Raw genomic sequence first — 23323 nt, 5'->3', positions numbered from 1 at the left:
CTTATTTGTAATATTTAATAAAATTACAACATACAGTACAAGATACGGCAGCTGATTTCTACAGATATCTGTTTTTTTTTTTTTTTTTTTTATGAAACTCGATTTAAATGAATGATTAATACTAATTATTATATTTTAATAAATTGCAACTGTATTTTTTAAGTGAATTAAAAGTCATTTGAATAAATAATTTATAAATTATTTATATTTATTTAATTTATAAATTGTGTTTGAGTTTATGATCAAAATTACACACTAAATTTGTGAATTTTTGAGGGTTTTTACCCTACAATGTCGTTATATATTTTTTTACTCCTTTTTCCCTGCCCACCGGAGCCGGATCAGCAAATAAACATAAACTCGGTTCCTAGTGGTGCCATAGTCTCTAACTACCTCGCCGGGTACAAAGTTCCCGTCAGATAGCCGGGACTCGGTCGTTTAGGCGCCATGCCTCTGATGCGGGGACCCCAAAGGATCCCCTCACACCGGTGAGGGGACCCGGTCTTACTTCCCTCCAACGGTACTTCAAGGGAGTCCACCCGGATGGGACTGTCCCTCAGAGGCACCATGATGTTTCTACGCAGAAGCAGTTCCAGATGCCGATGGAGTTATCTTACCTCCCCTACTCACAGGTGCATGACCATGTGACTTGCAAGATAAGCACCTAGGATCCTGCTAGAAGTCCTTGCGTAAACTGCCAGCTTTACCGCATATAAAACATTGGCCGCTTCTGTCTCCGCCAGAACACAATTTGGCTCTATGGCCTGGATTCCAACATCAGAAGCAAAGGCCGTCGGATGTACGCCACACCACTCGACAGGTCAATCCAATCCGAACTCGCACATTAGATAGTAGTTTATCGGCTAGGATTGGCGGCACTGCCAGTGTAACTAGCTGAGTGGAACCGTAAGCCGCCCGCATTGACTGGACGTCAATAGTGACCGACTCACCTATCGTCTTGCAAAATCCCCGAAGAAACTCGTTCTGTAATGTTAGGCAATCCACGTCCTTAACCAGGACTTCTTCTGCCGCCCCTACCAGACAGGGCCGTAGTAGCACCCTCCACCTTTTCGGCAATAGCCTTGCGAGTTGGTCCGCCTTGCCACTGTCCGCCCGAACCCGTAGGTAGAGGTCCTCTCTATGGCCCTGCCGGACGGAGAGGACTCCAGTTTCCCCTGGTGAAACTGTTCCTTTCACCCACGGAAAAGATCTGCAAAGGTCCGCCCCTCCACCTTCACCGCAACTGTAGTAGTCGACGGACCTACGGATCACTTCTTACTTGCTAGCATCGATGATGGGGATGCCCGTGTCAGATGAACGAGAAGGTGTTTTCCCATTCTTCTCCCTGCGTACTCCACGGACCGCCGTAAGACTTGTTCGACCCGCCCTTGTGGACCATAGAAGCACACCCGCTGATCTTGTCCATTCTCCAATACTCGTGGGGGTTAGAGAATGGACAAGGAATTAGCACTTCCATTTGTCATTTCTCCATCCCCCGCTACAGAATATATGATCCGAATGTAATTGTTTCGCCCAAGTGCTACCTCACAGCTGCTATCCTCTTCGGAGAGGTCCCGAATAGTTGACTGTAAAAGCAGGACCTGATCTGCTAGCAGTGGCCAAATCCCTAAACCAAGGAGCCTTCCAAAGCAACGTCATGTGCTGAAAATGCTCAATTTCAACCGCCACGTCAATGTGATTATATTAGTTAGTACCTTTAAAATTTAATCTACCGAGTTGGTCTTGCAGTGAACTCGTTATCGCATGTCAACGGATTTTGAAGTCGAGAGATTAAATCCTAGTAAAGGCAGTTACTTTTATACGGACATGAATACTACATCATGAATACCGGTGTTCTTCGGTGGTTGGGTTTCAACTAACCACACATCTCAGGAATGGTTGACCTGAGAGTGTCCAAGACTACAATTCATTTACATTCATTCATATCATCCTCGTAATACCTTACGGTTGTTCCAGAGGGTAAACAGAAAAAAATCACCACTAAGACTAATATTTTTTAAATATTAGAATGTTAAAAATTAGATGGTTGGATAAAGTGACAAATGAAGAGGTATTGCGGCAAATAGATGAAGAAAGAAGCATTTGGAAAAATATAGTTAAAAGAAGAGACAGACTTATAGGCCACATACTAAGGCATCCTGGAATTGTCGCTTTAATATTGGAAGGATAGGTAGAAGGAAAAAATTGTGTAGGCAGGCCGCGTTTGGAATATGTAAAACAAATTGTTAGGGATGTAGGATGTAGAGGGTATACTGAAATGAAACGATTTGCACTAGATAGGGAATCTTGGAGAGCTGCATCAAACCAGTCAAATGACTGAAGACAAAAAAAAAAGAAGAGAACTGGTGAGTTACTGTATATATAGGTTGTTGTTTCAGTACATTGATTTAGAGCGTATTCAAATATGTAATCCAATTATATAATTAGCGGTATCTTGGGTTTGGGAGAAATTTGTTGGTACTTTAGTAAAAACATAAAAATTACTGATTGATTAGCCTATTCAGGATTTTGTAATTGTGAGAATGTTGTAATTTTTATTAAACATATTAAATATTCGATAAATTTCCTGGAAATTGTTCAATTTACAATAAAAGTTAGGTAGAAACAATGGAGAATTTTTTAAAATTGTTTAGCATATAATAATCTGAAAGAAGCATATCATAGTAGTGCATAAATATTCAATTCCAAAATTGTTACCTTATATGGGTCTTTTTTGCAAAAGCACCTTTGAAATGTTAAATAGATTAATTTTTTTCAATATTTGAGTCCTCAAATTATGATGGTTTAATATTGACAAATCGTTTTTTCAATTTTTATTTCTTAGTTATGTGTTTTTTAATTATTATTTATAATTGAGCGATATCATTTTTGAGCTTATTACTTACCCAATAACAATAACCTTGCAACATGTAAAAATTTGTTCTACAAATAATTTTACATAATAAATAAATAGGTTTTTGGATGGATAGTTTTAAATATTAAACGACTTAAATTATTATATAAAAAAACAGTATAAAATTATATAAATTATTTCGAAGCTGAAAACATTTTTAAATATTTGTATTGTATTTCTTTTGATAATCGTTACTTATTATTATTAGTTTTTTAAATTAATATTGTAATTATTTTTTATCTTATTTATTTTGTTGTATATTCTTAAGCCTATCTTAACCCTATCTATAAAAGAAGGATCCTGGAACAGATTATAGGAATAAATAACATAGAAATATGTTAATTAAAAATAACTTTCCTGATTGGACAGGTATGAAATGGTAAAAACAGCTGATAAGAGGAAAAAATTAATTTTCATTAATTTATATAGAATAGTTTTAGTGTCTTGACGCGACTCATAAAAATAATGTGAACTTAATGTTACTTAAATTATGTCAATAAACAGTGGTTAAATTTCAACATTACATAAAATTGTTGTCAAAATCTTTGTTACTAGATAAAGGACATAGATTCACAAATGAATAATTTAAGCAATAAGTAGCAGTTTATTAATTCAAATAAACTAATAAACTAAAACGCCAAAAATGTTTTGTGACTGTCAATTTTTTTTACAAATTCGTCAAAAAAGCTGTTTATTTATTGCTTATGTTGCTAATAAAAATTGAGTTAAAATAAAAATAAATAAATTTAACATAAAAACAATTTTTGTTTAGAAAACTTTAAAAATTCCATTAAGTTATCAAAACATTTGTGTGATAAAAATTAAAATTTTCTATTCCTTTTATGTCAAAATAAATTTTACAAATTAATTTATCAAGATTTGTTTTGTTAACTTTATTAGTTAAAGATAACTTTAATTATTTTCAATGAGAAGTTTTAAACTTTAAGAAATTAGTTTCATTATATTCACAATGACAAATAAGAATTACGTGCTCATATTTATGGAACTTGATAGACAATTTCATTTTATAGTATGTTTTTATCTTTTTAAGATTTATTTAACATATAAAAAAAAAAATTAGAATATCTTAAAATTCAGAATGACGTAACTCTTCGGGCAAGAACCGTTTAATTTTCAGTGTTTAGATAGTGTTGGCGTTTAACCCATCGAGTTGGTCTAGTGGTGAACGCGTCTACACAGATCAGCTGATTTGGAAGTCAAGAGTTCTAGCGTTCAAGTCCTAATAAAGTCAGTTATTTTTACACTTATTTTAATAGTAGATCGTGAATACCGGTGTTCTTTGGTGGTTGGGTTTTTCAATTAACCACACATCTCAGGAATGGTCAAACTGAGACTGTACAACTACACTTTTTTACACTCATACATATCATCCTCTGAAGTATTATCCGAATGATAACTGTTTACTTTCAAAGAAAGCGATCTTGCTTAATGGTTACAACGCTCTTCATCTTCCTAAATGTGACAAAATTCAAATGATGGGATTTCCCTCAAAGAAGTATATTTATGTACATATATATAAATATATATATATATATATATATATATATATATATATATATAATATATATATATATATATATATATATATATATATATATATATATATATATATATAGAAAGAGAGAGAGAGAGAGAGAGAGAGAGAGAGAGAGAGAGATTGAAATGTATATTTGTATTTCGGCCAACAGGTAAAAAATTGTTGATCCGTTCTCTTTTAGGATTTACTTATAGTTCTTCCACTCTTCCATTTCGGAGTTCTTCAATAATCCAACTAATGAATTGTATGATTGAATGGAATCCTGACATACATTACTAGACGGAACACTTTTCCCTGTTTCACGGTAACTCTCTTCCTACAGGAGAATCATATATTTTCTTCTTTCTTTTATTCTTGTTTGATTGTTACTCCTATATGTTCTGTGAAAGTTTAGCTCTTCGTTTTGTCTGTTTAACCCTCCAGATCACCGTAAGGTATTACTTCAGAGGATGATATGTATGAATGTAAATGATGTGTAAACTTATACAGTCTCAGGTCGAACATTCTACCACACACATCTCAGGAATGGTCGAACTGAGAATGTACAAGACTACACTTCATTTACACTCATACATATCATCCTCATTCATCCTCTGAAGAATTATCTAAACGGTAGTTACCGGAAGCTAAACAGAAAAAAGAAAAAATCCAAAAAATCCCCGAACGTTTCTGGGATGTTTGGTTAACTGAAACCCATCCACCAAAGAACACCGGTATCTATTAACTAGTATTCAAATCCGCAAAAAAGTAAACTGCCTTTATTACGACTTGAACCTAATTCTCATCGTAAATTTCTGGATCTGTAGGTAGGATATGAAAACCAGTTTGCGGTATTGTATATGTAACTGAAAAAAAATTGAGTACTTTTACGACATTTGACTGGAGACTGGTTCATCACGGAGTTCATTAGAACTTCGTCGGTAAGAGGCAATGAAGTCAACGAACTATATTTACAGTTCTGATATCTGCGCGACTTTTAACGTACGATTTACAATTTCATTGTAATATTTTTGGATTTTATAAACATCTCCGTAGATTATATTATTAAATTAGTAGATATTGTAAAGATTGAAAATGAGAGTAAATACGTGTTTTTCTGTTTTATCTTTTTTAACAGATACGTAAGTAAAGGTTTATTGTAATCGAATGAGTACAGAAAATTTAGAAAAATATGCTTCTGAAGAAACTTTTAAATTTAAATTATACTTAATATAAAAAAGTAGATATAAATTGATCTTTGTATCACACAAATTTTGCACTATTTATAGGTTTATAGAATTACGCGGTATTAGTGTATCTCCTTCCAAATAATATTAGCAAATTTAAAAATGGTTAACAATCAAAACTTTTTAGTCTCTAACCTTAGCAGTTAATTCAACATAATATATATATATACATTTTTAAACTGGTCTACAAACACCACCTGTATAAACTTAATTGCAGTACCACATAATGAAAACCTCTCAATTCTCAGTAAAGCTTGTAGATGAATTTATCGAAATGTAGTTGCTTGATTGTGTTTCATTTTGGGGATATTATAGTTATAAATCATTTTTATTATCTTTTTCAAAGTGTTCATTACTAAAACTAAACTAAAATTAAAATTTTATCTACGGAATTTAAATACATTTGCCTCTAAACAGAAATTATAATACTGACTTTAAAGTAAATTACATTTGACTTTTAAATTAATGTAATATCATCTATCGAGTTTTGTTTTGTTTTTTTCACTGATAGAAAATAAATTGTAACTTTATTGCAATTAACATTTTTATTTCAGTGTGAAAATTAGTAATTAATACATAAATATATATATATAAAATATTTTTAATTAGGTGTTTTATATTTTTTTAGAATACTATGATGAAATATCATTATTTTCACTTGAATTGTAACAATTTGTATAGTTGTACAAAAGCTAAATTTATAAAGCAAACAATAAAAAAAAATTCCTTCCAGTACATTGTAGTAGTAAGTTTCTTTTACTGTAAAGAGTAGTAATTGAGGGCCGGTGGAGTGATTCAATTTGTCACTGAATGAGTTGAAAGCCTCCCTTCAACTCTCTAGTGTCATATTTTTACTCTCTTTCTACCAATCTACCTTCTTTTTTTTGTACATCTACTTCTTCGTATTCTTGTTATTTTCCTACTTCTACATCTTCTTGCTACCGTCTTTCTCCTTCTTTAGTCAGACACAAAATTGCTATATTACGAGACGCGGCGCTCAGAGTTATGGCGCGTGATATTGCTCGAATATTAAATCCCCGGTTTCAGGAGACAAATTTCCTGAAAGATAAGGTAGAATGTAGGTAGGCTTTCCTCCGCTTCGCATTAAGTGTTGCATTACCTTTCTGTGAAGGATGTTATTATCTTTAACATATCTGTACAAACCCATTTCATTCCCAGTTAACTTATCGTAAATAAAAGAAACTATCTTCTTTCAAGTACATTTAAAAAACAGTATTGTACACTGTAATGTAATGAAATAAATAAAAATGTTATACGTATATGTAGCAATTTTTAAATTCACTAAACTCAAATATTATATTAAAAAAATTTGATGATATTTATTTGTTTATTAATTTATCACAGCGATTAAGTAATATTTAATTTTATATATTAGTTATTTTAAATAAACTTTGACTATTATTTTTCAGAAATTAAGCCTCTTAAAAGTTTTAAACTTATAGCAAAATTATAGTCGTATATCGGTTTACATATTAAAAGAGACAGCTTATTCCCTAAGCAGCAAGAATGGCAGCAGTGATAGCAGTACTAATACCAATGCAAACAGCAGTAATAGTAACACTGCACAACTGAAAAGGGGCAATTCTTTATTTTTTCACTGAATCCCTTTGAAGAGATCGGTTGCTTTCATCGAGTACTAGTGCACAGTGCGCGTTCTGTTTCTTGAAATCTTCGGAGCTTTGCTCTCAAAGAGCTTTGACAGGCAAAATCTTTGAGGCGTGTACCGAATTACAAGCTTGCAACTGTGTCGCTTCCATCGCTTAACTGAACACTGTTGGTCCCATCATAAAACTCATTCCTTTTTTATTCCCACTCCTTTTTACATTCAAAATTAAAATAAAAATCATCCTTTTTTAAATAATTAAATTAAAAGCGTTTAATTGATCTTATGATATATATATTTTTATTTTATAAGTTTTTACTGAAAGAATCTTCATATAAAAATTTGTAAAAAGAAGTTTTAAAATAATTTTATTTTATATTGGATCTATCAAAATCATAAGGAATATAATTATAATATTTTGATAAAAATAAAATAATAGTAACAAATATTAAGTAAAAATAATTTTGGAATATAAACTTCAAAAAAATAATATAGAAATTTTTTTCGTAAGTCGTCTAGTTACGAGTTTTTCGTAATATTACATTTTATTCGATGTGAAAACAACTATTATTGGGTTATGAATTGGTAGACAGAAAATCGATGCTAAAAATTTAAAATACTAATTAGACATTATTCCAACTGAAAAAGAAAATACTTTTTTTTAGTCGCATCAAAAATTAAAGTTATTAGCGACTAATTAGTGTAACGTATCTAAACCGGTAAATTTTTACTCTTGAACAAACTCAGGTTGACAACTCCTGAGACGTGTAGTTAATTTAAACCCAAACACCAAAGAACACCGGTATTCACGATCTAGTATTCAAATCCGAATAAAACTTTATTACGATTTCAACCAGAGAAGTACGACTTCAAAATCAGTTGATTTACGACGAGTTTACCACTAAATCAGTCTGGTAGGTTATTTCAAATTTTATTTCATTTCAAATCCTTCATTAAAATGTTATGTTAAAATCCATCTATTGTGTGTAAAATAAAAGCTGTCACATAAAGTCGACTGAAGTTAAGAATTGTTCAGTCAACAGTAATGTTTCCTACACAAACTATAAAAATATATTAAGAATTTTTATTAAAATTGGTCCTAAATGTAATTCATTCCAAAAAAAATTTCCAAAGAGTACGTGAAGCCTAATTAAAAATAATTATAAAAAATTGGATGTAAACATTATTGTAAATTTATTAACGTATTTTATATATATATTTCTTTTTCTTTTTTGTTAGTGTACTGTATTTTAGCAACAAGATGTAAATAAGAGATCCTTATTAAGTCAATTAGTATTTTACTTAAACTTCTTTTTTGCTTAAACTTCTTTTATATGGTGAATATATTTTTAATCTGCTTTATATTTTCTTTTTGTTATGTTTTTTAACTTCAAAATTTTGATAACTTACCAAACTATCTAAATTTATCACCATAATGTGTAAGACAGACCTCGATATTCGTAAAATGAAATTTGATCTAAGTATATTAATAAATTGGTATTAACAAATGTATCAAAAATCTCCCTTGTATCTTAACTGAAATCATCAATTTCAAAAAAAAAGATTAGATATAATAATGTATGTGGTTAATACATATAAATAAGATAAACCTGTTGACTTGAATACAACTGGAAAACAGATATGCCATATTAATAAATTCGAAACTAAGTTGGAAATAATGTTACAGATCAACTGTTACGTCAACACAGGTTTAGTATGATTAAGTATATGATTCATCAATATTCGAATATTTCTTTATTTTAGTCCACCGTTATTTTTTTATTTTTTTTTTTTTTAACTGAATTTTTACGGGCATCGACTGCTAAGGTCATTAGCCCTCGTCACATTCTTTAAAAGAAATTATTATCTCCATCAGGATCGTCATATGTGAGGGTGTAAAGGGCCCTACCATTTTATTTAAAAACACAAACTTCAAAATAAACATTAAAACATAAAAGACAAGGACAATCACAAACACTTACGGGGTGTAAAGGGCCCCAATATTAAAATTTGAGATAGGTTCTCAAAAGACCATGAAATTAAAATTAAAATTAAACTTATCAATACCATATCTTTCTTTCTTTCTTCTACGAAGTCTCATTTATAGTTTGTTTAAGCACCCTCGGGGCGACCAGAACCGCCGTTGAGCAGTATATCAGTCGTGCCAGGGTGCCGTGGCAGTTGAATCCTTCTTATATCAGGCCATAGGCATGCACGGCGTACACCCATAGCCTCGCGCCCTCAATCCACCCTTGAGGGTCCCCCATGCCATCATCGGACACACCCCGACTCACTGCTCTTGAATGCAGGTGAGCCAAAATAGCCTAGGCAAGAGGGCTACCTCCCGTCACTATACGTGCCACGCTTCGAGACTCCCTTATATGTATATATAATACTACCGCTTAGAGTATCTTTTACCACAGCTTTAAACTTCCATTTTATAGACTTAAGTCCACTGGCGTGTAAAAATGCAACTATATTTTCTTCATTTCCATTATCCAGATCAGCACTAATATTATTTGTAAGACGGAACCTCTTTCTGAGGTCCTCATATATGGTACACTCTTCTATTAGATGCTTGATTGTCAGTGTTTTATTACAAACACCGCACATTGGTCTCACTTCGCCGGTTAACATATATAAATTTGTTAATCGCGTGTGACCGATTCTAAGTCTGGTCACCGCTACTTGTTCTCGGCGAGTCAACTTAAAGTCGCTTTTCCATTTATAATTATAATTTATAGTTTACATTTATAATTTATAGATCACAAATATACATATATGTGTATAATTTTCAGTTTTTCTGGGTACTATTTTTAATCATTTCAATTTCTTTTTGATTAATATTTTGTCCATATTTCATGTAAACGTTCTTTTATCAATTTTATGAATAGTTTCTTTATTCTCAAATTCAGACTAGAAACCTTTAGCATCAATAGAATAATAATTTAAAAAAAAGCCTGACTACTAATTTTTCACATTTATCTAGAATTATTATTAAAAACGATCAAAAAAATAGTTAAATTTTTCTTTCTTTGCTCACAAGCAGTTTTCATAATATAGTAAGTTAATCAGCGATGAGAAATTTAATACAACTTCTACATTCTATGTTATATTTCGATGCATGTTAGTCTTAACACAGTAAGGACAATTAAGTTCACCACCTCATATAGCCTACAGAATCAAGCGAAGACTCGCTAATAAAAAATATAGAAATATTTATTATTAAATTTCATATCACTAACTTACTGTATCTTGAAAATATGCCTATAAGAAGAAAAAAAATTTACTTAACTATTTTTTCATCATTGTTCTAGGTAAATATGTATATTTAATAGTCTGTTTTTTTTACAAATAATTGTTTTATTTAGGGCTTTTCTGGTGTTCAACTTTACCATTCAAGATGATGACTTGTAGTCATCTGGTTACGGTACGATACCAGTATAAGATTTTTTTTCTTTTTTTTTAGAAACGTACTAATTAAATAGAAATTTGAATATTTATGAAAGATAATGTACTAGCGAAAACGGATAAAAAACATATAAAAATTTCAAATCAGACTTTTAGAGAATTTAATGCTAAACAAAATACCGTAAAATAAGTTGAATAAAACAAAGAAAAGTTGGAAAAATTTGAATTTTATTTAGAATGAGTACACAACTAAATTTGTCAAAAAATATTTATTTATTTATTTACAAATTGTTTTTCGGTGATATGAAAAACCTCTAAAAACAAACTTCCTAAGATATTTAAGGTCGAAAAATTGAAACGACCGTCATTTTTAAATTTGTCAACGAAGAGCTTTTTTCCTATTAAAAAATATTAGTTTATTTAGTAGAAAATTTCATTGCGATGTCTCCAACCGTTTATGAAAAATAATTAAAAAAAAAAAAAACCAAAAATGGCGGACAGAGTGAAAAATATGAGTTTTGGGACTTATGTTCAGTGCGAAAGTTTTTGTTCAGTATGTTAAATAGAATTATTTCCTATAGTTTGGCCTCATATTTAAGAATACTCTGTATATGAAACTAAATACGATATGTTTTATACAACTTTACCTCTCTCTTTTTCTGTTTTTCCTGAAACCCTGTAAGTTATTACTTCAGAGGATGAATGAAGGATGATATGATACTTTTTTTTTTTTTTTTTTTCTCAGCTCCCCTGGGCCGGACCGACTTGTTGGTATTACGCCGCCCAGGGGAGTGTCTTTAAACTCAAATAGGCCTCCCCACCTACCGGCTATATACCGGCAAGGCAGGTCGGCCTACCGGTTAGCTCTTTTTGAGAGTTCTTTATCAATATTGGCCCCTTGGGGACCCAAAAGGGCAATACTAATACACCACGCCAGACCCAGTTCGCCGCGGCGCGGTACCGGGTCCCTTCAGTATTCAGTGTGCTCTTGCCTGACTGTTACCCGTGGAGTCCTTGGTGGCTCATCAGTGCCAACACACCGCAGCATGCTGGACCTCACCAGCAAGGCTGGCCACCCAGTCCTATTCTAGCCAACACCTTGTCTTCTCTCATCGGAGTATTTCTGTACAACAACTTGTCTAACAAAACTAGCAAAATTATTCCAGTTTGACTCGCTTCTTAGCATGTAGTCTATTGTTGTCTCTGGAGTTATACCTGTGAGTGCCTTACTATGTCTAAGTGTGTCCCACCTATTGCACTCAAAAAAGGTGTGCTCAGCATCATCTATCTCGTTGCAGTAGTTGCAAATTGGTTCTTCTCTCTTGCCTATTTTGTGCAGGTAGTTATTGAAGGAACCATGTCCTGTAAAAAACTGCGATAGGTGATGATCAACCTCACCAAATCTTCTCGACAACCATGGCTTGATGTTGGGGATGAGGGTTCTCGTCCATCGACCCACAGCTTCCTGCGACCATCTTTCCTGCCAGATATTATAAACGGCATCCCTGACCTCTTGTTCTGGCTTGCCTTGTGCCCTCTCCACCCTCTTTTTTGCGATTAGGTCAATAGGAGGTGTACCCGATAACACGCACAGGGCGGCATAGGACACTGTCCTGTATGCGGACACAACACCTAGGAGCACACACCTGTGCGTCCTCGTCAGTCTCTCTTTGTTGCGCCTGATGGCGATAGAGCGCCACCAGGCCGGATGATATGATACCTGTGAATATTTAACAGCACTGCTTTGTTCAGTGTCCCACGATAGAGCAGGTTGTAGCAATTATTTTTTTCTTTTTTTTGTTTATCGTTTATCAGACGATCGTTTGTCTTTAATAAATAATATCATTTATACTTTAAAATTAATAGTAAAAAATAATTATTAAAAGATATTATACTGATGAAAAACATTAAATATTTTTTGATGTTTTACTGGTTACTGAGATCTCCAAAAACTATACAATCTCTCAATTTAAAAAAAAACTATATTATCTTAATCTCGCACTCGTGTTCATGATATTGCTTATTGTTAGTAGAACAGCGTCGCATAGAATATCGTTAGGTCATAAATCTTATCCACCAGGTTGGTCTAGTGGTAAATGCGTCTTCGCAAATCAGTTGATTTCGAAGTCGAGAGTTCCAACGTTAAAATCCTAGTAAAGGCATTTACTTTTATACAGATTTGAATATTAGATCGTGGATACCAGTGTTCTTTGATGGTTGGGTTTCAATTATCAGAAATGGTCGACTTAAAACTGTATAAGACTATACTTCATTTATACGCATACATATCATCCTCATTCTTCCTCTGAAGTAATAACCTGACGGTGATTCAGGGAGGCTAAACAGGAAAAAAGTCAAAGATTTACCTTAATTTTCCACGGGTATAATATAAAATTTAGTATAAAAATATATACTTTAATTTCAATGATAAAAAATGATTTCTGAAAATATAATTAATATATTAATATCAGTTATTTGTATTGAATGTTCTAATGATTATTAAGAAAACATGTAACAAATAAATTAGCGTAAAAAATTATGATTAACATATATCTATTAAAACAGAGCACATCTAAAAAATATTGAAATAAATAGTAATAAAACTATAACGGAATCACAATTGACATTATCAAGGGACAAAATATATTTAAAAAAATTTAATATTTAAGCAAATTCCAACGTGAAATAATGAATTATTTTTATCAGTAAACAGATTTCATACTACTTCTTTTACTTCATTCTCCTTCTTCAAACACAGAGTTTTTTAAACAATATGTAATACCCTCTTTGAATGAATTGTCAGATTATTAAAAAAAACCAGATATAAAAATAAATTTAATGCTTTTTTAAACCTTATTTCATGTATGTAAAAAAAAAATACTGTCTTAATATTTCTAAAAATACAATGCCTTTTTCATTGATGCCCGATTACTAGTAACGGGGTAATGAAACGTTTCTGTCGCTTCAAATACAATAAAAAGTTTTACATTAAAAACGTATTTTTTATACTTCTAGTTTTATTTGAAACTAACCGGTCTTGGCTCCCTTCGCTCGCACTTTCCGTCTAACCAGACCCCCAACTCATTATCTCATCCTTGTGAGAATAAGTGTGGCAAATAATATTAAGTCCTGATCAATTTATAAATCTATCAGAGTACTGTAATTTCTTCAGAGCAACAGTTTAGACAGCAAAGGAATCGAAACTTTGAATGATCTGAAGTATGTTGGTTTCTTAATAGTCAGCCCATACCTTAAAAATTGTATTTATAACTTGTTATCCGTCCTTAGTACAGGCAAAAAAAGTTTTTGCACGGTGCTTAGGGTTACCTGACAAACACCACGAGGAGTTGACTGTGAAACTTTCTTTCTCATTTTTTAATTTTTGTTTTGTTTTGTATTTCATACTTTTTTGTCAAGTAACCGGAGACAGGTGGAGCCAGTAGCATCCCACACACAGTGACAGTGGTAATAGCTGTATTGCTTGAGCAGCTGTGCAGTATCGTCGCACCTTTAAAGTTACTTTTCTTGATAAACGAAAAAATATAGAAAAATAAAAAAAAACTTTTTGTAGAATATTTGATTTAAAATAACACATGAAAGTGATCTCCAAATTTTATTTGACCAACAGTGTGTCCACAGTTGAGTTTAATATCAGTAAGGAACATAATCCGGTTGTTATCCTAAGTCATTAAAACGGCCATCATGAAACTAAGATAACAATTTCCTATCTTTTACCTGGTATAAAAAACTATGTTCATGAAAACTTTCAGTTGAATCGGTTGCGTAGTTTTTGTATAACAGAGTAACAGATTCACAGATTCTTTATATATATATATATATATATATATATAAAGAAGGAAAAAGGAAGAAGTTTTTTGTTTGTTCGGGATAAAACCAATCATTCGCAACTAAATTTTAATCGATGTTTCTTGGCATAACGGAAAAGGGTTCTGGAAATATTTCGTCTCTAAAAACCTCTAAAATAAAATATATATATATATATATATATATATATATAAAATGTAGTAGTAAATTTCCCAGTTGAAGTACAAACTTTAATGAACTGAATTAATAAATTATGAACTGTGAGTGTCTATCACTGTGTGAGCTTGGTTAGTACAACAACAAGTTTGGTCGATTATGAACATCTAAAAATCAATTTCTTGATCTTCTGAGTTTCATTGCAAGTTTTAAGGGTTAAAATTTAATTTTGAATTTTTTTTGAATCTCAGTTATTTTGGTTTAATTTCTCTGTAACAAAAGAATAAATTTATTTGAGGTTTGGTTAAGTGTAATTTTCATATTTTAAATTCGGCCCTCGAATGGTGATGAAGAAAGGTAAAAAACGTTTTGAACAATTATTGTAAATTTTCCCAATCCCTACTATAGTAAACAAGATATTTGGTAGATTTAGGCTTGCAAATACTTTTCAGATAAATATTTAAAAACCATTTTCGGTTTTTTTTTAAATTCCGATTTTTTTAAGAGGTGCGAAGGGATACGGTACTGTAGTTCAACCACCAGAGCCACTGCCACCGTTACTGTATGTGTGACTGGCTGCACCTGCCTCCGGTTACTTGATTAATAAAAATAAAATAAAAAGTCTGACTGCTACGGGAAACGCAAGTCACCATATAGCGCGGGAAACACTGCGATGGGGAGCTAGAAATATATTTATCAGATGTATTTAGGTAATTTCACCCCTTTCTGAAAAATAGCAATGATAAATTATTTTAATAAGTGAAAATAATTTATCAATTTGAGTAATCAAAATTTAAAAATAATCTTTCATATTTCTAGAAAAATATTTCCAATTAACTTAAAGTTGATTTAAATTGAATTTTTTTTTGGCAGCAATAAAGCACTGTCTTGTTGCATATAAAATTATTACTAATCCTTAAGGTGATTTTAAATAAATTAATCAATCAACTTATTTAAAATTGTAAAAGAAGTCTAACTTCACGCTTTCATGAATTTGTTTAAAAAATAAGAAGGAAAGTATGTTACACGGCCAATTTTTTTCCCACAACTTTGTGTGGTACTAGAGTGATATCAAATGTGAAATAACTAAGTTAACCCTAGTAAAATGAGTTAGAACTAAGTATGATTTTATGAATTATTACGTATTTAAATGTTTCCAAACGATTTTCATTAATTTTTAGAAGTACTTATTATTTGTATTTGAAATTCAGAACAGTTAATTATAGAAAAATTTATTTCATGCCTTTGAAATTTACTAATTAATCCCTGATATATTTGAATTGAGCCTTATTTAAAGCGATGGATTTAAAATTTAAATATTTTAAAGTTTTTTTTTTATGATACTGATAAGAATAATATAATTTAAATATAGTGAATAAGTTTATAACAGTATTTTGAGTAACATCAGCTGATCATATACGTCAAAAATAAACGAAAAACATCAGTTAGATTACCTTAAAATATATAAAACTTGACCAACAGAACTTTTGAAAAGTACCCAAGTTTAATTCGGTTCTTAAATTAGTAAATAGCTGATACAAAATGTTCTCTTTGACAATCGTATCAGTATATTTAAATATTGATGTGATTCAATATTAAAGGGAAATTATTACTTTTTTTAAAGGGCAACTATTTAACAGTCTTAATAAATACTAAATTAAATTTAAATGTAATAGTTTTTTCAATGGTAAAATAATATTTTTATTATAGTATTAGCATATTAGTATTTTTTTACAATATTTAAAGCACCTGGGTCTTTTAATAATATACTTTGAAAGTGATAGCTCATTTTGAATTTAAATTATTTTTTTAAATATGTTATCCTAAATAAAATCATCTTGAAAATTGGGATTTCTGTTATCATTCTATTTTACGTTTAAAATTACTTTTTTTTCTTACAGAAGTTTTTTTCCTCTAGGATATAAAAATTCTAACAATCCAACGGTTTTAAAAATGAAACTTGTTTATATAAATCCGAAATGATTATTATAATATATTCTGGTAACAAAGAGACTACAGCAGGATGTTTTGAACGTGACATCTTTTGATATAATTTTTATTAATTAATAACATATTACAACGATATTTATTGTTATTTTAAAAAATCACGTGTTAGTTACATAACATGTAATTTATTTATTCTTCGTTTTCATTTTAGAAACATTAAAACTTATTTGTTTCCACTACAAATAACTTTCACGAGTGATATTATGAAGTAAATGTGTGTATCGCAAATAATTATTTTGAGAAAAGGAATCAGTGCCACATAAAATAAAAAAATTATATATTGTCAGTATGATGTATAAATGAATTTTAAATTTCCAAAAAATTGTAATTGATAAAACAATTTTGTGAGTTACTGATGTATAACAAAAATTAAGATTAACAACGTATCTTCAATAAAAATGACAATACCAATTTTTATTATAACTGTAAACAATAAAATAAAAACTAATTTAACGAACTGATGTCATTGTAAGAGAAACCTATGTAAATTTTTCTTTTAAAAATGGGGAAAACGTAGCTGAAGTGTTTTTTTAATAAGAATCTTCCTAAAATATATTGGATAGTACACATTTGAAAGAATTTTACAATTGAACGAAATATTGTTGAAATATAACAAAAGCACGTTAATTCTCATCATCGATTTTTATGTATAAATTGGCCGTTAAAGTTTTGCTTTAATTACACTCATAGACAAAAAAAAAATTAATGTTTCTATAAGTGTGATACTATTTCTTGAATTGCTTTTTTGCGTACATTACAGATCTGTAAATACAATTTTTCTATCATCATTAGTTATAAATAAATTACGCTTCAAAAATAAATTAAGGAAATATAGTTAAAATCTGTAAAATTATATTTTTACTTGGTCATACCTGTGTTAGAATGATTTCTCTGATGCTTTTCTTTTATAAATAGCCTCAGGCTCACCGCGAATTAATGTCCAACAGTAATCGGCTAGTATGTTAGTATTCTATTTCTCTTTATAGCGGCTACTCATCACCGAAATGTCTTGGTGGAAACGTTCACCGTGTTCGTCACTTACGTCTCCGAGGTTGTCCGGGATAAAAATCCAGATGTGAGTGGAGGAAATGTATTTTCAAACACATATTACATCCAACATTGCTCTGTATGAAGTAATAAGTTCATTAACAATATTGTGGTAATTGTCGGAATTTTGTTTGCCGAGAAAATATTTGCAAACGTCTTTAAATGAATCCCAAGCTGCACTTTCTACATTATTTAACATTGAGTTAAATACATCATCTTTGACTAACTCTTTTATTTTAGGACCAAAAAATATTCCTTCTTTAATTTTTCCTTCACTTACATTCGGAAATTTCTGCTCGATGTACAAAAATCCGGAATTATCCTTCTTCATTGCTTTTACAAAATGTTCATTTGTCCTAGCTTGATATGGTGAGGGGGTAAAAAAAATTTACAACACAAAATGATTATACATTTTTAATATAAAAACTTGTGATCATCAATTTTGAAACTTTGCACTAACAATTAATGAGAATTAATCTAATGATAATATATAATTTTTAACTCTAAGTGATAATTAAACAAAACTACTCACAAAAGGAGATTCTTAATAAACAACCTTCATTTAAATTGGGGCCGTAAGGGCTATTGTCTTAGGTAGGTAAACTCAATCAAAAATATTTGTTCTTGAAATGAAATTTAATTATCTCAAATCCGTTACTGATAAGCCTAGCCAGATATTCAACACTTTTTACTGGAATAGAATTAACTACAGCTTATATATTCCTATAACTAAAAATCTACTGAACTGAAATCGGAAATTTAGCGGGAAAAGAAACCTTTTTCTTCGGAGGAAAATAAACTTTTCACAGGCAACATATATTATGGAAAACCGTGATAGTATGGGAACCTCCCTTTTGAGGCTTATACACTAAAACCCTTTCCCCTCTATAAAATGAGATGTTGTAACCACCTTATTTTATTATCACAGCATTTCATGTGTCTTGTGTCACTTCACGCTCTCACTGCTGGCCCCAAGTTTTTCGTTAACTGCTGCATTTCTTTCGCCATCTTCATACGGATAATCTTCACCAACATAGTGGACACCGTGTGGTAGGCTAGTTCGCCACCAGAATAGTATCATGATGTTATTAGCCATGAAGTTATCTGGGGGAAACAAATTCCCACCAGTATGCTTCTCTATACTGCAGAAACCGATCACACACGAACACTGACTGTGTGCTCTCCACAAAATAATCGCATTCCACAGAATAAATATCTATTATATTCTCCTCTATTTGAGATGGTCGAACTGTTCTCATCTTTCCTTAATCGCCAGAAAATGCTTCTAATGCTCTTGTACCATCTCAGTAAAAAAAACCCAGTAAAGGTAAGGTAACCAGTAAGGTTTTACGATTTGGCTCTTATCTTACTGAAAAATCATTTCGCAGATTCATAATTATTACTGGTAGTTAGGTCAATTACGTCTACTTGCCAGGAACTTGAATCGTTATACATAGATGATATCTACTGTGTCTTTATAAACAAAATTATTATTATATTAAAAGCAAATATATGTCTACATCATTTTTAATAATTAAATTAAAATTACGCTGTTTTAATAAAAATTAATAAGCATTTATTATATCATCGTATATTATTATAGAGATACAAAAAGTTTTAATAACTTAAATAATATTTTAATATATTAGGAAGTGTTGTAAAATCATTTATTCTGATACATAGTCATTAAAGATTGCACGACACAGTTCTGTTAATTAAATAAATAAGCATTTTAATATTTGTTTTTTTTTTTTTAATGGAAGGAAAAAATAATGAGTAAAAAATACGAAATGATTTAAAATTTCTGGATAAATCGAAAAAAACATCGTGAAAAATTTTGATTACGTTTTGTACACATACTTTTCTTATGCATATTAAATGCATAGGTTAAAAAAGATCTGTTTTTTAAAATAAATTAACGCAGCGATTCTTTTTCTCATTAACTATACATTCAATAAAGGCTAAAACAATCAACACATATGTACTTTTATTTAAGTACATAGGTTTACAACTTTTTATTTAAGTACACAAAATCTAATGGTAAGGTAAAATAAGTGTGGTGAGATCTAATGGTAATTAGAAAGGCTCGTTCACACACACACACACACACACACACACACACACACACACACACACACACACACACACACACACACACACACACACACACACACACACACACACACATATATATATATATATATATATATATATATACCCGTGCACACACTCACACACACTGTAATTTGTAACTAATAAGAAAAAATAATTTGTAGGTATATTACAGTGCATAATTATTAACATAACTTTTGCCGGCCTCCGTGGCGCGATAGCGTCTCGGTTTCGATAGCGTCTGGAGGTCCCGGTTTCGAATCCTGGTCAGACATGACATTTTCACTCAAATCAACACAAAATTTTCAAGAAATTTTTAATTTTTTACAGATGCTTCTAACCAGTTTTTACTACATTATCTTATATTACTTAACATTACATAAAAAAACTGAAGGGAATTTTTTTTTTTTAAATGTATTTAATAATTAAGTGGATTAATTCATTAACTAAATAGAGTTTCAATATTTTTTTTTTTTTACTTTACATCAGTTAAAAATGAAAAAATATTTTATAAGTAAATTTAAGGAAAATAAATATAATGTTTTCTTTTCTCTGTCCTCTCATTATCTTTCTATAATATGATTATTTACCGAACACCAGCTACGTAATAAGGCAGTAGTAATGATAAACTTCAAGATTTGGTATTTTACATTTATAAAAAATTATATTTCTGAGGACGTCATGAATGTTTAAACTTTTCTTTTTTAATCATTTAAATTCTTTCTACATGTAGATTATAAGGTGGAGAGTAGTGTTATATATATATTATTATTTACTTATTGACGTATTACTAATGTCTCAATAAAAAATAAAATAAATTAAAAAAATGCGATTAGAACAGAATGATTAAATAATTATTTTAAACGTTATTAATTAAAATCATAATTTAATAGTTTTAAAGGGAATCTATTAAAAAGAGTTTACAAGTATTCATGAGTTTTCCGGCTACGCCCGATAAAGTAATGTTCTTGATAAGTCTACATGAAGTATTACATTCCAAATTTTTTTTGAAGAAAATTTTCAAAATAAAATAGATAGAGAGCTTTAGAGATAGATTTGATTGTTTTTTAATGTTTAATTATTTATGTTTGCTTTGTAGTTAACAATTCGCTTTATTTTCTCTAAAATATCTCTGAAAAAACCGAAATTGGTTTTTCCGCGATATCTTCTACCCCCTTAGCAAATTACAAAAAAATTAATCTGCTTACTGCCCATATATAGAAATATTTGAGCCAAATAATTAGTGTGTTCAATTCTGAGACATAAGGACAAAGCAGAGCGATAAACTTATATACATATCTTTTTTTTACCTAAATGAACTAGTTGGACTCTAAAAACCGTAAAGTTTTGTGAAAACCTTGATGCACCATTTTTGACAAGATACTTTCCCCTTTAACATAGCTATTCTAGCTATATTCCCTGAAAAAGTAAAACCTGTGATATACAGTGAAGAAATAGGAATTATTGAAATAATTTAAAAAAATAAATTTAAAAAGAAATATTTGTAAATTATTACCAAATGATTTCACTTATTTAATTTTTTATAATAATAATTTATTATTCCAGTTACGAGAAATCAAAAATTGAAATTGTGTTTTAGCAAATTTTTGTGTTTATTTTTAAGTATTGAAGAAACACATAATTGTATTAATTTCCATTCTTATAATTTCCAGTTAACAGACCGAATGTGGTGAAATTAAAAATAAACAATGAAATATCTTTTTCAAGACATTATTCTTCAGTAATATGAAATTTGTTAATTAAATAAAGAATTTAAAAGACTATTATTAATATAAATTATGATTTTTGCTGCACCAAATAGTTGTACAAAACCGAATTTAGAAATAGTAGTTGCACCAATATATATATTTACAAATACATTGGGAAATAGAAAAACAATCGTTACGTGAAGATGACTGAATTGGACTGTACAATGGCGAATTTATACAATGCCTCAGAAAATCTCATATACTTCTTTGACGTAAAAAAAAATTTGGATAGCATACTATGATAAAAAATGTTTCAAGCAAAGTCATTAATTTTAATTACCCCCGTAAATTAAAATATAGCGCAGTTTACTGCAGAAAAAGATATAATTATATACAAGGATAAGGATGAAGGTAATTAAGGTTTATTTTCATTTTATTAAATATTTACTTTAATGCGTTATTTTATTTATTTCTTTATGTTTTTTTTTATTTATAGAGTAAGTGCGAAGATACTTATGTGATGAACGGTGTGAATAGTTTACATGAGGCAAAAGTTAAGAAAGATTTAGTTGAAAATCTTCCATTTCACTAGAACAACAAATAAATAAAAATTAAATACCTCCAGCTAGATTTGTACACTCTAATTTTAAAATAAGAAATTCTTGCTTTTATCTGAAAATAAGAAATGTGATTTACTCCAAAAATGTAAAAAATAAAAGAATATTTATAAAGAGATAAACATTCTGTATGCATATATCTAATAGAAAATGTTGAACATACGTATGTGTGACGGATATAATGTTTAATTTATTTTTTTTCTTTCTTTTTTCTCGTTACTAATGAGCATTCATTATTTGCCTAAGATAACTTGTTTGTTGTTGCAAAACAATTGTGTTTTTCCTACAAAATTAAGTCTGGTTTTAATGCATGTTTGCTAATCAAACGCTTGTTTGAATATTAATGAATTCGTATTCATTATTATTACCTTTTAATTTTTATTTATTTTTTTATTACATACTAGCCTCCGTCAATCTTATGCTTGCTGTTTATTTATGTACGTGACACTAACCATATTAACTTTCGGTAATTAATTTACAGCCCAAACTTTGTAATAAACAGAACAAAGATGACTTTTATAGAGTAGAATAGTACCTGCATTTAGAAATTTTAAAGAGAAAAATTATGAAGGTTCAGAAGGAAGTTGAACAATAATCATATATATACCATATACAACAAAGCTATGGAAAATAGTCTGCTCCATTACTTTTTCCGTAATAGCCTAATTTTTCCGTAATAAATAGCCTGGATTGGGATGCTTGCAATATTTAAATGTTATTCAAAATCAAATACATAATCATTGAAAAAAATAATAATTAAAGTTAATGTTATATTCCTTATATCAGTTTTATTTTCTGAATGAGAGTTGCGTGTTAAAACTGCATCTATCAAATTTAAATAACCGCGTGAAAATTACGATTTGGTTTTACAACTAGACAAGTCCTGTAGAACGCGGTATTGTTGATTACTCTTAAGACATTTGATTATATTATATTTAAAGCAGATACTAATAATTTGAGTTTTATCTGTTATTTCATCCAAAACACTTCGTATTATTTATGAATGCTATCAATATAAAACCACTAGCTGAAAATAGTGGTTTTAATAAATATAATATTAAAAACAGATTACCAATATATTATTTGATTTCCTCAAACGTTTTCTTCTATTCTGCCA

General features: G+C 30.1%; 1 protein-coding gene across 1 annotated transcript in view; it reads left to right on the top strand.

Annotated features, from left to right (window-relative positions):
• Positions 1 to 23323, top strand: part of LOC142328315 (PI-PLC X domain-containing protein 1-like) — a 211881-nt gene that overhangs the window by 31746 nt on the left and 156812 nt on the right. The gene's annotated exons all lie outside the window — the stretch shown is intronic.

The sequence above is a fragment of the Lycorma delicatula genome, chromosome 7 (assembly GCF_047948215.1).
Source record: "Lycorma delicatula isolate Av1 chromosome 7, ASM4794821v1, whole genome shotgun sequence".
In the NCBI taxonomy this organism is placed as follows: domain Eukaryota; kingdom Metazoa; phylum Arthropoda; class Insecta; order Hemiptera; family Fulgoridae; genus Lycorma; species Lycorma delicatula.
Note: the sequence above shows the minus strand (reverse complement) of the source record. Positions and strands in the feature narration are given on the sequence as shown.